Source organism: Triticum aestivum, chromosome 7B (assembly GCF_018294505.1).
Source record: "Triticum aestivum cultivar Chinese Spring chromosome 7B, IWGSC CS RefSeq v2.1, whole genome shotgun sequence".
Classification (NCBI taxonomy): Eukaryota; Viridiplantae; Streptophyta; class Magnoliopsida; order Poales; family Poaceae; genus Triticum; species Triticum aestivum.
Window position 1 is genome coordinate 703,605,934 of NC_057813.1, and position 17,869 is coordinate 703,623,802.

Below are 17,869 nucleotides of genomic sequence, written 5' to 3' on the forward strand. Positions count from 1 at the left end.
AACGAACGTCCCTTTCTGCGCTGCAGCGATATAGTCCTGAAGCTTCGTGATGGGTATTCGCAGTTGCTCGCTCGTCCAAACGCACTTCCCTGTTACAGGGTCCAAGGTTCCGCCAACCCCGAAGAACCAAGTCCTTGAACGGTCTGGCCAGTTCAATGTCTCTGGTTCGACCCCTTTATCAAGCAGGTCATTCTTAGCCTTGGCCCACAACGTCCGAGCTTTGAGGTAGCCACCTAACCCCGTGCGATGGTGATGCTCCTTCTTCGCATCATTTATCTTGTTTGTCACTGACATCTTCTTACTCCTCTCCGATGTCTTGTTGGCCACAAATGCGTCCCATTGATCTCCGATGTCTTGTCTTCTCATACCAACCAAATGAATTCTGGTTTCTTTTCTTTGTCGACAAACTTTGCTTTCAGCTCATTCTTCCACCTCCTGAATAGATCCGACATCTTCTTGAGAGCACATGACTTGATCAATGGCTCTATAACTGGATTCTCCGGATCCTCCTCTTCCGGTAGGGTGAAATTTACCTTCAGCGTTTTACAAAGATCCTCTTTCTGTCTATCTTCGACAAAAGAAACTTGAAGCTCTTCCATCTTAGGCTGATTCCATAGCTCGATGCTGATCGGGATCATGTCCCTAACAATAACCCCGCACTGAGAAGTAAATGCTTCCTTGGTCCGGGCGCGGGGGGGGGGGGGGGGGTCAATCGGTTGGCCATCGCGCGTGATTGCTGTGATCATGAACCTTTCATCCGAGCGCAAATTTTTCTTCGGGCCTCATCTCTTTACCGAAGTTGTGCTCGATCCGGAGGGCTAGAAAAAAGAAGAAATACGAGAGTAAATAATGTGTGTAGATATAAAAAGAATGAATGCATCAATTAGCTAGTCAGCACAGGCTTAATTAATATATATACCTGGCCGGACTCTGTTCGGTCACCAGAGCCATCATCACGGTCTCCTTCTTGCACCGGTATTCGGTCACCGGAGCCATCATAATCATGTCCTTCCTCCTCCATTATTTGATAACTGTATCCTGCTTCACCCTCTCCGTCCATACCATCGGTTTCGTTGAGATACGACATGACATCACCTCCATTTGCGATTATGTCCCCCAACACATGTTCTACTTCCTCATCTCAGCCGTGCTTCATAGTTTCTGCAAATATTACAACATGGCAATTATTATACAAACATGACAGATGGATATATTAGTGGCAAATGTAGATCTAGCTATAGCTAATCACAACAAGGAATTATATTAATTAGTGGCCTCGACGCTTCTCTAGGGTTTGGGGTGGCCTCGGCAATGCTTCAAGGGTTCGGGGTGGCCTCGACGACAACGCTCTTTTAACTTGGTAAATTTGGGTGGCAGGGTCTAGTGTCAAAGGATTCAACAAGACCATGTATTCATCATTAGGCGAAAGTAATAGGCGCATGATGGTACAAAGTTCTCCAAAGTTATCCTAGAACGGAATCCCAGATAGGATAATTCGCTTTTTGGTACAAAGTACAGCAAGAGCCTTCCGAATATCGCTATTTGGAAGGCCTTTTCTGAAATTTGTACCAAAAGGCGGATTATCTTATCCGGGACTCCGTTCCAGAATAACTTTGGAGAACTTCGTACCATCATGTCCCGGTTACTTCCGGCTAATGATGAAGCCATGGATTTCTTCAATACTTTGACACTAGGCAACCTCTCGACCCCTCAGCGATCCTCGACCCCTCGACGACCCTCAACCCTTGAACCCTCGGCCCCTCGACGACCCTCGAACCCTCGGCCCCTCGATGACCCTCGAACCCTCGAACTCTCGATCCTCGAACACTCGACCCCTCGACCCATCGAACCCTCGACCCCTCGACGCCCTCCCCCCTCCTCATGTCAAAGTTATCGGTGAGGGGGTATATCGACCACCCCTCATGTCAAAGTTATCGAGGAGGTGGTATACCGACAATGACATATCCGATAAAAAATAAGAAGAGGAACAAGAAGAAGAAAAAAGAGGAGAAGAAGAAAGGAATAGAGGATAAGATCGAAGAAAAAAAAAGAAGAAAAAAGAGGAGAAGAAGAAAAGAATAGAGGTGAAGAAAACAAAAAAAAATTACTCTATTTTCTTCTTCTTCTCTTCTATTCCTTTCTTCTTCTCCTCTTTGTTTTCTTTTTTTTTCTCTTCTTATTTATTTCTCCTCTTCTTCCTCTCCTCTTTCTTCTTCTTTCTTCTTCTCCTTCTTCCTCTTCTTATTTTCCTTTTTCCACTCTTTCTTTTTATTCTTCTTCCTCTTTTCTTCCTTTTCCTTATTTTATTTTTTCCTCTACACTAACCTATGCACTAACCTAAAATCGATATCTACTAATCAACAACCTAAATAAAAAAATACATATATAAAAAACATCATATGAAAAAAACATCATATGCACAAAAAACATCATATGAACCCCCACCCCCCCTCATGTCGAAGTTATCGGGGAGGGGGTATATCGACCCCCACCCCCTCATTTTTTTCTTATTTTTTCCCCTTCTTATTTATTTCTCTTCTCCTTCCTCTCCTCTTCTTCTCCTTCTTCTTCTCCTTCTTCCTCTTCTTATTATTTCCCTTTTTCTTCTCCTTCTTTTTCTTCTTCTTCCTTCTTCCTAGATAATTTTTTTCTAAAATGTAACTTCTACATATATAAAAGTTTTTCTTCTTCTTCCTTCTTCCTTCTTCCTAGCTAGATATATAATTTTTTTAAATGTAACTTTTGCATATATAAAACTTTTTCTTCTACTTCCTTCTTCCTTCTCTTCCTTTTACCTAAATATGTAAAACTTTTCTAAAAATGAAACTAACCTAAAATGCACTAAATCAGAGAACATACGTAGATAAAAAATTTCTAAAAATCCAACTTTTGCATATATAAAAGATTTTCTTCTTCTTCCTTCTTCCTTCTTCCTAGCTAGATATATTATTTTTTTTGAAATATAACTTTTGCATATATAAAACTTTTTCTTCTTCTTTCTTCTTCCTTCTCTTCCTTCTTCCTAAATATATAAAACTTTTCTAAAAAATGAAACTAACCTAAAATGCACTAAATCAGAGAACATACATAGATAAAAAATTTCTAGAAATCTAACTTTTGCATATATGAACATATATACACAGAGAACATACGTACATATATACATTTTTATAAAAATGAAAAAAAACAAATCATCATATATATGAACAAAAAATCTAGAAAAAAAGGACATATAATCATATATGCAAATACATATAATGTAAAAAAAACATCATATATATGAAAAAAACAGAGAGAAAGGCCGGCTGGACCGAATGTGGCGGTGGCGTGTGGTCGGGGAAGGTCGTGGTCGAGGCGACGGCGACGGGGTCGGGGAAGGGGCGACGCGCGCGGCGACGGCGACGGTGTCGGGGCAGGGGCGGCCCGGCGATGGCGTCGGGGGCGAGCTTTGGTGACAAGGAGGAGGCCGGAGGCGGGCTTGGGGCACACACGACGAGGGCGTCGGGGTAGTGCTCGGGAAGGCGACGACGCAGTCCAGCAGCCTGGCGGCGTCGATGTGGTCGCGGCACCGTTGGGGGAGAGGAGATATCAAAGGACGAAGTGAATGGAAAACTACTGAGTGTTGTTTATATAGGCACACCTTTGGTCCGGATTCGTGGCACCAACAGGGACCAATGCAGCCCTTTAGTCCCGGTTGGTGCCACCAACTGGGACCAAAGGTCTCTTTTCAGCAGCCCAAAAGGGGGGCATTGGTCCCGGTTGGTGCGACGAACTGGGACCAATGCTACCCTTTAGTCTCGATTGGTGACATCAACCGGGACCAAAGGCCCTGTGCTGCCCGCGTCGCGGCCAAAGTGTAGTCCCACCTAGCTAGTTGAGAGAGCTCGAGAGTGGTTTATAAGCGCTGCTGCACCCACCCTCTTGAGCTCCTCTCAACTGCAGGCTTTCGGGCCTAACCTGTTAGTGTGTGCATGTGGGCCTACTAGGCCTGCTGCAGGCCTGAATCCTGGCCCATGATTAGGTTTATAGTCATATACACTCCGTTGTGGCCCAGTAGGTGGCACTTTTTTTGATTTATTTATTTTATTTTGTTTCTACTTACTGTTGCTATTTTTATTTATTTTATTAAAGTTGAGTTTATTTCTACTTATTTATTAAAGCTTATTTTGTTTCTACTTATTTATTTTCTTTTCTTTGTTGCTTTTTTATTTTATTTTATGAAAATTCTTTTTTTGCTTTATTTATTTTATTTTGTTTCTACCTACTGTTGCTATTTTTATTTATTTTATTAAAGTTTATTTATTTTACTTTATTAAAGTTTATTTTATTTCTACTTATTTATTAAAGTTTATTTTGTTTCTACTTATTTATTTTATTTTGTTTCTACTTATTTATTTTATTTTATTTTATTTTTTGCATCTCATTGGTCCTGGTTCGTGGCATGAACCGGGACTAAAGGGCAGTCTTTGGTCCCGGTTCAAGCCAAGAACCGGGACCAATGGTGGTGGGCCACGAGTGAGGCCCATTGGTTCCGATTCGTCCCATCAACCGGGACCAAAGGGGCCAGACGAACCGGGACCAATGCCCCCACGAGGTCCGGCAGGCCCCCTGGCCTCATGAACCGGGACCAATGGGCCCATGGATCTCGGTTCGTGACTGAACCGGAACTAATGGGCTTATCTGGCCCGAACGTAGCCCTGTTTTCTACAAGTGTCACCAGCAATAATCACTGGCACATCGAACTCCCATTCTACCACATCAGAGTCTACAGATTTAATGCCAAATTTAGTTAAGCCTTGTTTCTCTGTCGACCTTCTGCAAACAGATAAGTCGCAACCATGCAAGTCGGCTGTGCACATGTTTTCTGCAATTAACCCCGCCACGTAGTTGAAATTATTTTATATCACAGTCAATCACCACTCTGAGATCTTCATATCATGGTTGTCCTAATCTGCAAGCAAGTCATATTAGTTTTCAGGTGACTATGTGTTAGCAATTTTGTAAGGTGGATAGGCGGGAGCAGTAAATTTTTTTTTTTTTTTGCATTCCTTTATGTGCATCATTTTGTACCAGGATGGAATTAAGTTTTTCAAGACTCATTTCGTTATGTTGACGTGTCTTTGTCTGGCTATGTATTCCAACTTCTATTGCAAATTTCAATTCTAAACACACTAAAGCTGAGTGTTTGCAGTCACATGTTTCGAACTTAGTAGAGATAAATAATCAATATTACCATTGTGGCAATGCTATATTAATTTCTGAAACGTCAGGAGTTTTCTGTAAAGATGAATTTTGTGGGGGCATCCAGTTTTTCCCCCTTTCCATTTTTGTGCATCATTTCAGTACTAGGATGGCAGATGGTAGATAGTATGTTGGTTCTCACACTACTGGAATTTTTCTCTTTGCCGAGTGTTAGGCTCTCTGCCGAGTGCATTATATCGAACACTCGGCAATAGTATCTTTGCCGAGTACCTAACTCGCCAAAAACGTGAAACACGGCAAACAGACACTTTGCCGAGTGTTGTGGATAAACAGTCGGTAAAACAACAAAACAGGGAAAACAAAGATTTACCGAGTGTCACACTCAACAAAAGGGGGTCTTTACCGAGTGTCACACTCGACAAAAGGGGGTCTTTGCTAAACTGCATGGTTTTGGCTCCTGTTGCATACGACCTCGGATGAAGATGATCCAAAAATCAAATTTGTTCATTTTGACAAGCGGACAATTTTCATGTTGAAAACATTTTCATTTAAGCCATATTAATTACACTTTTTCGCATGCTAAATATCAATATAGTCTCAAATGACCAGGGTGATGGCCATATTCATTGCATAGTTTATTATAGTGTTCCCAAATTAGAAACATAGGTGCATCTTAACATTACAAACAATGTTGCTATATAGAGTTTCCTACTTTTTTGTACAAAAAATCAATTTTCATTTTTAAGTGTCAAAATTGGGTGTTTTTTGTGAAGCGACTACAAAAATCAGGGTGCAAAATGAAGCCACCATAATTATCATAGTAAGTAGACCATTTTTTATGCACAATTCCCAAGTTTCATTGATTTTCTAGTTTTCTAGCTAGTTTCGCACATTTAAATGACCTTATGTCAACTTCCCGAAAGTAATTCAAAATTGAATTGCAAGTGTGTGATAGCTCATTTATAAAAATTAGCAAAAAATATTTCTAGATACATAAGTAGTCATTATATGGGAGAACCACTTAGAGTTTTGTGAGATTCAACCCCTTGTGATGAGTAGCCATGTTGACCATTTTGACCCCGTGTTGGAAAAATGAAAGAAGAATAATACAAGTTTAAAAAGTGCAATCCTTTTGCATGGAGCCCCTTTTATTTGTACTAGTTGCAAGGAAAAATACCAAACTTTCAATATAATAACTTTGAAAAAAAATCCTTCACAAAATGGGCTACCGTGTATGAACATTCATGGCTTTCAAATCAAAGGATCAAGGTGATGGTCATAATCATTGCATAGTCTATTATAATGTTCCCAAATGGTGCAGATAGGTGCATCTTGACATTACAAACAATGTTGCCAAATAGAGTTTCCTACTTTTTTATAAAAAATCAATTTTCATTTTCTAAGTATCCAAAATGGGTGTTTTTTATGAAGCAAGTACAAAAATCAGGGTGCAAAATGGCACCACTTCAATTATCACAGTAAGTAGACCATATTTTATGCACAATTCCCAAGTTTCATGGATTTTCTAGTTTTGAAGCTACTTTCGCACATTTAAATGACTTTAAGTCAATTTCTCGAAAGTAATTCAAAATTGAACTGCAAGTGTCTGATAGCTCATCATAAAAATTAGCAAAAAAGTTTTTAGAGATACAATTTGCCATTATATGGGAGAACCACTTAGAGTTTTGTGAGATTCAACCCCTTCTGATGAATAGCCATGTTGACCATTTTGACCCCATTTTGGAAAAAAAAGAAAAGAAAAAGAATACAAGTTTAAAAAATGCAATCCTTTCGCATGGAGTCATTTTATGTGTACTAATTACAAGGAAAAATACCAAACTTTCAATATAACTAATTTGAAAAAAAATTCCTTCACAAAACGGGCTATCGCGTATGAACTTTCAAGTTAAATGACCAAGGTGATGGCCATATCCACCGCATAATTTTTTTTATAATATGACCAAATTAAACATACGGGTGCATATTGCCATTACAAACAATGTTGTCAAATAGAGTTTCCAACTTTTCTGTAAAAGAAAATATTCTTTCATTTATTAAGTGTCAAAAATGTTATTTTTTCTGAAGCAAGTACAAAAAACAAGGTGTAAAAAGGTACCACTCCAACTTTCACATTAAGTAGACCTTATATTATGCTAATTCCCACGTTTTATGAATTTTTTAGATTTTTAGCTACTTCCACAATTTAAATGACTTTATGCTGATTTTCTTAACCAGGTTTTTTCCTGGAACAACACTCGATAAAGTGTGTTTGTCTCTGATTGGTTGAAAGTCAGTGTCACGGATCAATGACATAGCAAGCAGACAAACACACATGTAGTATCTCCTGCTCTCTCTCCATACATCAGAACCACACAGGTCTCTATCAGGAACAAACACAAACACACATGCATGCCACGCACAGCCACACACACCTTATCTTTTGTCCCTCTCATCTCTCTCACCGTCTCACTCTCACACACCCATACACAGGCACAGCCATGAAGAACTCGAAGCACGCCGACGAAGGATTTGAGCAGCTGCAACAGTCTGTCGGCGTATTGCTTGAGCACCTCCAGCTTCAGGTGCGCACCGTTCGTTTCCGGCTCGCCCGCATGCCATCTCTCAAGCAGCAAAGTAGCAGCAGCTAGCAGCACGTACGCCGGCGGCCGGCCACCAAGCTCCCTCATGCACGTAGCAGCGAAGCAGCAGATGCGAGGCAGCTGCAAGCGGCAGCGGCAGCACATGTACACGGCGGGAAGGCAGCAGCTCACCAACCACATGCCGGCGAGCGGCGGCGCCAACAAGGCAACAACCACGGAGGCCACGTGCCACATGCGTCGTCAACGGCGCTACCAAGAGCGACAGCCAGCCTCATCTCGCATAGACGCGTCTTCTTGCTGAGCAACAGCACCCGCACTCTCCGGCATGCCAAAAATGGACCGGCCAAGCTAGCACATAAGCAGCGGACCGACTAGCTTGGCAGAGGAGAGCGCATTGCTCAGAACATCTCCAGCCGTTCGGCCCCTGGTGTCGGCCTAGCTTCCAGTGACGCCCCCAGCCTTCGCCCCCCAGCCACGGCAAATTCAAACATAGTCATTCCCGCGTCCAAAATAAACGCCACAATCCGGCGATCAAGCGGCCAGTAGATCGGCGGCCGGATTAAAAGTTTGGCGTACAAAAAGCAGAAAAGGGCGGAAGCGCGCATCAGGCGGCGAGGTCGGTCTCCGGCGTCGCCCGAGTCGGCGTGCGCGGGCTTGACGGGGCCTCTGTGCTTGGCGGCGTGGCTTCTGCGCTGCGGGCAGTCTCGGCGGCATCAGCAGTCGGGCTTGGCGGTGGCGGCGGCGTGTGTGTGGGCGTCGTGGGCGTGGGCGGCGTCGCCGAGGGAAGCTGGTCCAGGATGAGGCCAACATGCGCCCTGTACCACGACTTGACCGCCTCGTCGGTGCTCTGGAGCATGTCCGCCCCGCCCAGCAGGAAAGCCAGGTCGGTGTTCCTCTTCCTCGCGGCGATTTTGGTCCGGAGTAGGTCGAGCTTGACGGCGCTGGTCGACATCAACGCCGACCAACGTGCCTCGGTCTTATCTTCACGAAGGGCGGCCCGGACCTGTGCGTCGGTGAGGCAGTGCTGGATGGACTCCTGCACGCGAGCTGTGGCCGCGTCGGCGTGTTTCCCCTTCTTGGCACCTTTGTTGCCATCCGGCCACCCATCTGACGCGCCCGGAGTCGGCGCGTCAGGCTTGTAGGTCTCCTTGGCCTTCTCGATGGTGCGCCGGACTTCCGCCCACTTGTCGCACGTGTGGATGCGCTTGTAGACGTGGAGGTACTTGAACTCGGCGTCGCTGTTGCCCTGACGATACAGGCCGAACATGCGCAGCAACTGCGCGGGGACGAACCAACAGTTGGCTTGTGAACGGCGAAAAGAGGCGGGAGAGCGGCGTGGCATACCCGATCCTCCATGCTGGCGCCGCTCTCCGGGCGACCGGCGACCTCCTCGACGATCCCATGCCATTTGTTGCACGCCCCCTGGATACGCCCCCAATGGTTCGCCATCGCCTTCGCCCTGCGCTGCATGTAGACGCCTTTGAAGTAGGGGTCGACGAGCTTGCGCTCGTCGAACTCGGCCTTGATGCGCGCCCAGTACGTCTCGAGGCTCTGGTTCGCGCCTGTGGTCGGGTCGAGGAAGACGACTTTCCATACTTCGGCGAGGCATTCCTCCTCTTTGGACGCCCACTTGATGCGCGGCTCTGGCCTGGCCGGCGCCTTCTTCTTCTTGCGCCCCCTCGCCGGCTCCTCCTCGTCCTCCTCGTCTTCCTCGTCCTGCTTCTCCTGTTCCTCGTCGCCGTAGATGTAGCCGAGCTCGCCCTCCATGCCGCTGGTGAGATTCACTGTCTCGTCCGCGGTGAACCCGGGAGACGCGGCGGCCGCGGCCGAACCTTCCGCGATGATCTCGTCCATGTCGGCCTCGGTCTCGTCGGCGCCGCCGAGGTGAGAGAAGGGTAGCGCGCAACGGCGAAGAGGGGGCGTCGGGGAGGACGCGAACGCGGGCGGTGAGTAGTTGTATGGAAGGTACTGCACGCCGGCGAAGGCGGGCGAGGGCATGCGCTGGGCCGGGTGGCCATGGGGGAAGGCGACGTTGGGGTTGAACCCACCGTGTGCGTCCCCGTCGGCGTAGGCCGGCGACCCCAGGGCGCGTACTGCGTGTGGGTGCCGGGGGGATTCATCATCCCCGCGCGAGCCGCCTCGGCCTCGGCCTGGTCAGCGGCAGCGTCGCCCGCAGCCGCGCGCGCCGCGTTGTCACGGGCCTTCTTGGCGAGGGCCCTGTTCCGCCGGTCGGCGGTAACGGCCTCCCGTCGCTGTACTTCCACCCTCCAATCGGTGTTTGACATGCCCGGCGGCTTGGACGGCGGCGCCATCGGCTTCCTCTGCTTCGGCTGGGTGACGGAGGCGGTAGCGGTTGCCGCGGCGCGGGGGACGGCGTACTTCTTCGGCGACATGGCGGCCGGCTGGGGGGCGAGCGGGAGGGAGAATGGCGGGAGGAGAGGGGCAAATGGGAGGGAAGTGGGGGAAAAGCGGGAAGAAACGGCGGGAAGAGGCGCTCGACTCGCCGACAGGGCGGACCCACACGCCCCTTTTCGCTTGTGCCGGTGCCCCAGGCGCCCCCCAGGGCGCCGGGTTCTGCCTGGGTCCGCCGGCACCAATTTCGACCCGAGCCGGCAAAAAACGGGCTTCTGGGGGTTGACTGGGCCGTTTTTTCGGCGCCGGCACAGAAAAAACGCCTGGAAAGGATCTGTTGGGGACGCGGCTGGAGATGCTCTCAGACGAGTGGTGACTCGCTAGCTGGGGCCACTGTAAGTCGCAGGCATGAATTGTCGTCGCCGTTGACGGTGGCGTTTTTTTTTTTTAATTTTGCTCAACATCTTTACCGAGGGTACAACACGGGAAAGCCATCACCTTTGCCGAGTGCAACCGTACCAACTTTTGCCGTTTTCGTTGTCCGTTATTTTTCTTTTCACGGAGTCCCAATATTGGCCGAGTACCACAAAAAATGCTCGGCAAAGGCGTTGTCGAGTGTGCAATGGTTGGTTCTCGGCAGAATTCTATTTGCCGAAAAGCTGTACGCCGAGTGTCCTTTGCCGAGTGCAACACTCGGCAAAGGCTTTGCCGAGTTTTTTTGGGCCTTCGCCGAGTGTTTACGGCACTCGGCATAGCCGTTGATTCCAGTAGTGTCACTACCAATACCTTCGAGTTTCTTTCTTCTTTTTAAGTTAGAAGTTTGTTATACTGCTATATATACTACTAGTATAAGGACTCCTCTAGCACAAAGGTACATATTCAGTATCACTCCCTCTGTTTCTAAATATAAGTCTTTTTAGAGATGCTACTACAAACTACAATAGATGTATATAGACATATTTTAAAGTGTAGATCCATTTATTTTGCTCCGTATGTAGTCCATAGTGAAATCTCTAAAAAGACATATATTTAGGAACGAAGGAAGTACTTCAGTTTTTCATGTCTCTTTTCTTTAAGGTGACTTGCCTCTGTCTCGCTATGTATTTCAACTTGTATTACAAATTCCAATATAAGCGCACTGAAGTCGGTGTTCGCAGTCACATATTTCAAATTCGGCTGAGATGAATATTACCAATGTGACAATGCTACTCTGCAAGAATCTTCCCTGGTGTCTAAACTTATATCTTGTCTGCTCAGATTCGACGGAGCCGTACGCAATCAGATAGGCATTCTTAATTCAAAGTGACAGTGATTTCAACGGTTTGGAGTTCTTGCCGACGTGATTAGCTTGCCTACAAGACAGCACGATCTACATTGGTTCACCTGCTGGTGATTGTGTGTATGTTTTCGGTTAATCAAGTCATTTATGTGGTTAGGGTGACCCATATATACCAACTTGCCACCATCGTAGTCGTCTTTACAGACAATGAAGTGGTAAACTTTCTATCACATACTAGCTATCTCCTTCCATTCATAATTATCACACAGCTTGTCTAATTAAGTTCTAGTACTAGTAGTTTTGATGGTCAAGGTAAATGTAGAAGGAATGCAAGAGTAGATACAGTTTAACCTGGATTGTTTAATCTCAAGAAAATTCACTCAACCATCGTTTGTAAATAGGTATAAGGAGGCAGAAAAGTTTTATCTGGCGATGTTGTGTTGAAATAAATCTGCACCTGGTACAGTCAGAAACTATATCCCGAGTCACTGCTCTGAATAATAAGAACAGCTTGCGCTCACAAGCTGTTTACCTGAAATCAACCTCTTAAGATCCAGGGACTGCTTATAGTTGCACAGGCAACCATTCTTTATTATTACAGTCAATCTCCCCACTCTTATATCCTCATATCATGGTTGTTCTCCTAATCTCAAAGCAAATTATCTTGGTCGAGATGATTGACCAAGACTGAAACTTTTAGGTGATTGTGTGTTAGCAGTGTGAAAATTGTAGGATGATAGTATTTCTGTGTTGTATTGATCTGACCCTCGTAGGGGCATATATAGAATACAAGTAAGGGAAAGACTTGGAGTACAAGACAAGTCATAGTAGATTTAAGCTATTCTATCCATATCTCCTTATCTCTATCTTAAACACATTAAGTAATTAGCCGAAAACCCTAAGTAATTAACATCGATGAATAACCTGCATACAACCATGTAATCTCTTGGGTCTCACGTCCATGCATATGCGGCCGAGTGATGGTTGCATGCACGTTGCCTGCCGGGTCGAAGCTGACTTGCGCCTGAGCTGGACGGAGTCCCGCGCCGCCGCAGGGCGTCGCTGATTGAAGCCGGCTCTCCAGCGCCTAGGCTTGGTGCGCGCCTGCTGGATCATGCACGTGCCGCCGCGGAGAAGCCACGCGATTCTGGTCTGCTCGACGAAGCTTGCGGTGCCGGCTCGGGGAAGACTCGGGCGCTCGATGTAGTTCGCTCGGATGGCTCGTGGCTGGCTGTAGACTTATATGGCTCGGCAATGTGTCGGCTGCCGAAGTAGGTTGTCGCCGCCGCTTGGATCGGGGTAGCTGCGCCCTGCGCGTGAGCCTGAGGCCCACTGTAGATCGGATCCAAGCTGTGCGCGTGACCGAAGCCATGCATCCGCCTCGATCGTGTCGATGTACATCGGAAGCGGCGCCTACGGGAGGAAGCCGACTGAAGTCGCTCGCGAACGTCGCCAGGAGATCCGCACACTCGTTCGCGATGGAAATCTGTGCGGGAGACGCCCTCCCGCGATCCCAGACTTCTCTGGCGGACGGTGTGGTGCTCGGTGCAGAGGCAGACAAGGCATGACGTAGATGGCGATCGGATCGAAGCGGACTGGAAGCCGACTGGTGCCTGGTGGTGCTTGATGTTGTCGCTTGTATCGGATGACCCGGCCGGCGCATGTGATGTAGAAGCAGCTTCTTGTGTCGTCGTAGTTGCACAAGTTAAGAGCATCTCCACTCGCGCCCTCAACAGGCCCTTCCCAGGCGTTTTTTTCGCGCCGGCGCCGAAAAATCGGCCCAGTCGCCCTTCCAGAAGCCCGTTTTCGCCGGCTCGGGCTGAAATTGGTGCCGGCGGACACAGGCAGAACCCGGCGCCCTGGGGGACGCCTGGGGCGCCGGCACAAGCGAAAAGGGGCGTGTGGGTCCGCCCTGTCGGCGAGTCGAGCGCCTCTTCCCGTTGTTTCTTCCCGCTTTTCCCCCACTTGCCTCCCATTTGCCCCTTTCCTCCCGCCATTCTCCCTCCCGCTCGCCTCCCAGCCGGCCGCCATGCCGCCGAAGAAGTACGCCGTCCCCCGCGCCACGGCAACCGCTACCGCCTCCGTCGCCCAGCCGAAGCAGAGGAAGCCGAGGGCGCCGCCGTCCAAGCCGCCGGGCATGTCAAACGCCGGCTGGAGGGTGGAAGTACAGCGACGGGAGGCCGTCACCGCCGACCGGCAGAACAGGGCCCTCGCCAAGAAGGCCCGTGACAACGCGGCGCGCGCGGCTGCGGGCGCCGCTGCCGCTGACCAGGCCGAGGCCGAGGCGGCTCGCGCGGGGATGATGAATCCCCCCCGGCAACCACGCGCAGTACGCGCCCTGGGGGTCGCCGGGCTACGCTGACGGGGACGCACACGGTGGGTTCAACCCCAACGCCGCCTTCCCCCAAGGCCACCCGGCATAGCGCACGCCCTCGCCCGCCTTCGCCGGCGTGCAGTACCCTCCATACAACTACTCGCCGCCCGTGTACACGTCCTCCCCGACGCCCCTATTGGGGAACGTAGCAGAAATTCGAAATTTTCCTATGAATCACCAAGATCTATCTATGGAGAAACCAGCAACGAGGGGAAGGAGAGTGCATCTACATACCCTTGTAGATCGCTAAGCGGAAGCGTTCAGGAGAACGGGGTTGAAGGAGTCGTACTCGTCGTGATCCAAATCACCGGAGATCCTAGTGCCGAACGGACGACACCTCCGCGTTCAACACACGTACAACCCAGTGACGTCTCCCATGCCTTGATCCAGCAAGGAGAGAGGGAGAGGTTGAGGAAGACTCCGTCCAGCAGCAGCACAACGGCGTCATGGTGGTGGAGGAGCGTGGCAATCCAGCAGGGCTTCGCCAAGCACGGCGGGAGAGGAGGAGTAAGAGAGGTAGGGCTGCGCCTGGAGGGAGAGGTTATCGTGTCTGGCAGCCCCAAAACCCCCACTGTTTATAGGAGGAGGGGAGGTGGCTGCGCCCCCATCTAGGGTTCCCACCCAAGGGGTGCGGCAGCCCTAGATGGGACTTGGAGGGGGCGGCCAAGAGGGGGAGAGAGGGGGCGCGCCCTAGGGTGGGCCTATAGGCCCATCTGCGCCTAGGGTTTCCCCTCTCCCCTCCTAGCTGCGCCTTGGGCAAGGGTGGGAGGCGCACCAGCCCACTCTGGGGCTGGTCCCTTTCCACTCTAGGCCCACGCAAGCCTCCGGGGCTGGTGGCCCCTCCCGGTGGACCCCAAAACCCTTCCGGTGGTCCCGATACATTACCAGTAACCCCCAAAACACTTCCAGTGGCCAAAACCTCACTTCCTATATATTATTCTTTACCTCCGGACCATTTCGGAACTCCTCGTGACGTCCGGGATCTCATTCGGGACTCCGAACAACATTCGGTAACCACATACAAACTTCCTTTATAACCCTAGCGTCATCGAACCTTAAGTGTGTAGACCCTACAGGTTCGGGAGACATGTAGACATGACCGAGACGTTCTCCGGTCAATAACCAACAGCAGGATCTGGATACCCATGTTGGCTCCCACATGTTCCACGATGATCTCATCGGATGAACCACGATGTCAAGGACTCAATCGATCCCGTATACAATTCCCTTTGTCTAACAGTATTGTACTTGCCCGAGATTCGATCGTCGGTATACCGATACCTTGTTCAATCTCGTTACCGGCAAGTCTCTTTACTCGTTCCGTAACACATCATCCCGTGATTAACCCCTTGGTCACATTGTGCACATTATGATGATGTCCTACCGAGTGGGCCCAGAGATACCTCTCCGTCAACCGGAGTGACAAATCCCAGTCTCGATTCGTGCCAACCCAACAGACACTTTCGGAGATACCTGTAGTGCACCTTTATAGCCACCCAGTTACGTTGTGACGTTTGGTACACCCAAAGCATTCCTATGGTATCCGAGAGTTGCACAATCTCATGGTCTAAGGAAATGATACTTGACATTAGAAAAGCTTTAGCATACGAACTACATGATCTTTGTGCTAGGCTTAGGATTGGGTCTTGTCCATCACATCATGCTCCTAATGATGTGATCCCGTTATCAACGACATCAAATGTCCATGGTCAGGAAACCGTAACCATCTGTTGATCAACGAGCTAGTCAACTAGAGGCTTACTAGGGACATGGTGTTGTCTATGTACCCACACCTGTATCTGAGTTTCCTATCTATACAATTATAGCATGGATAATAAACGATTATCATGAACAAGAAAATATAATAATAACCAATTTATTATTGCCTCTAGGGCATATTTCCAACAGTCTCCCACTTGCACTAGAGTCAATAATCTAGTTCACATCGCCATGTGATTAACACTGATAGGTTACATCGCCATGTGACCAACATCCAAAGAGTTTACTAGTGTCACTAAACTAGTTCACATTACCATGTGATTAAGACTCAATGAGTTCTGGGGTTTGATCATGTTTAGCTTGTGAGAAAGGTTTTAGTCAACGGGTCTGCAACATTCAGATCCGTATGTACTTCGCAAATCTCTATGTCATATTGTGAATGCTGCTTCCACGCTCCACTTGGAGCTATTCCAAATGGTTGTTCCACTATACGTATCCGGTTTGCTACTCAGAGTCATTCGGATAAGTGTTAAAGCTTGTATCGTCGTAACCCTTTACGCCGAACTCTTTATCACCTCCATAATCGAGAAACCTGTCCTTATTTACTCCAAGGACAATTTTGACCGCTATCCAATGATCCTTTCCTGGATCATTCTTGTACCCCTTGACTGACTCATGGCAAGGCACACTTCCGGTGCGGTACACGACATAGCATACTGCAGAGCCTATGTCTGAAGCATAGGGGACGACCTTCGTCCTTTCTCTCTCTTCTGTCGTGGTCGAGCTTTAACTCTTAACTTCATACCTTACTACTCAGGCAAGAACTCCTTCTTTGACTGATCCATCTTGAACACCTTCAAGATCATGCCAAGGTATGTGCTCATTTGAAAGTATTATTAAGCATTTTGATCTATCTTATAGATCTTGATGCTTATTGTTCAAGTAGCCTAATCCACGTTTTCCATTGAAAAACACTTTTCAAATGACCCTATATGCTTTCCAAAAATTCTACATCATTTCTGATCAACAATATGTCAACAACATATACTTATCAGAAATTCTATAGTGCTCCCACTCACTTCTTTGGAAATACAAGTTTCTCATAAACTTTGTATAAACCCAAAAACTTTGATCATCCTACCAAAGTAAATATTCCAACTCCGAGATGCTTACTCCAGTCCTTAGAAGGATCGCTGGAGCTAGCATACCTTTTAGCATCCTTAGGATCGACAAAACCTTTCTGATTGTATCGCATACAACCTTTCCTAACGAAAACTGGTAAGGAAACTCGTTTTGACATCCATCTGCCAGATTTCATAAATGCAGCTTGTGCTAACATTATTCCGACGGACTTTAAGCATCGCTACGGATGAGAAAATCTCATCGTAGTCAACTCCTTGAACTTGTGAAAAACTCTTCGCCGCAAGTCGAGCTTCATAGATGGTGACATTACCATCCATGTCCGTCTTCTTCTTAAAGATCCATTTATCACAATGGCTTGCCGATCATCGAGCAAGTCCACCAAAGTCCATGCTTTGTTATGATACATGGATCATATCTCGGATTTCATGGCTTCTAACCATTTGTCAGAATTTGGGCCCACCATCGCTTCTCCATAGCTCGTAGGTTCATTGTTGTCTAGCAACATGAACTTCAAGATAGGATTACCGTACCACTCTGAAGCAGTACGCATCCTTGTCACCCTACGAGGTAAGTAGTGACTTGATCCAAAACTTCATGATCACTATCATAAGCTTCGACTTCAATTGGTGTAGGCGCCACAGGAGCAACTTCCTGTGCCCTACTACACACTAGTTGTAGTAATGGTTCAATAACCATATCAAGTCTCCACCATCCTCCCACTCAACTTTTCAAGACAAACTTTTCTCGAGAAAGGACCCGGTTCAAGAAACAATCCCTATTGCTTTCGGATCTGAATTAGGAGGTACACCCAACTGTTTTGGGTGTCCTATGAAGATGCATTTTATCCTCTTTGGGTTCGAGCTTATCAACCTGAAACTTTTTCATGTAAGCGTCGCAGCCCCAAACTTTTAAGAAACGACAACTTAGGTTTCTCCAAATGGTGTCGTCTCAACGGAATTATGTGGTGCCCTATTAAAGTGAGTGTGGTTGTCTCTAATGCCTAACCCATGAACAATAGTGGTAATTCGACAAGAGACATCATGGTACGCACCATATCCAATAGGGTGCAACTATGATGTTCGGACACACCATCACACTATGGTGTTCCAGGCGGTATTAATTGTGAAACAATTTCCACAATGTCTTAATTGTGTGCCAAAGCTCGTAACTCAGACACTCATCTCTATGATCATATCATAG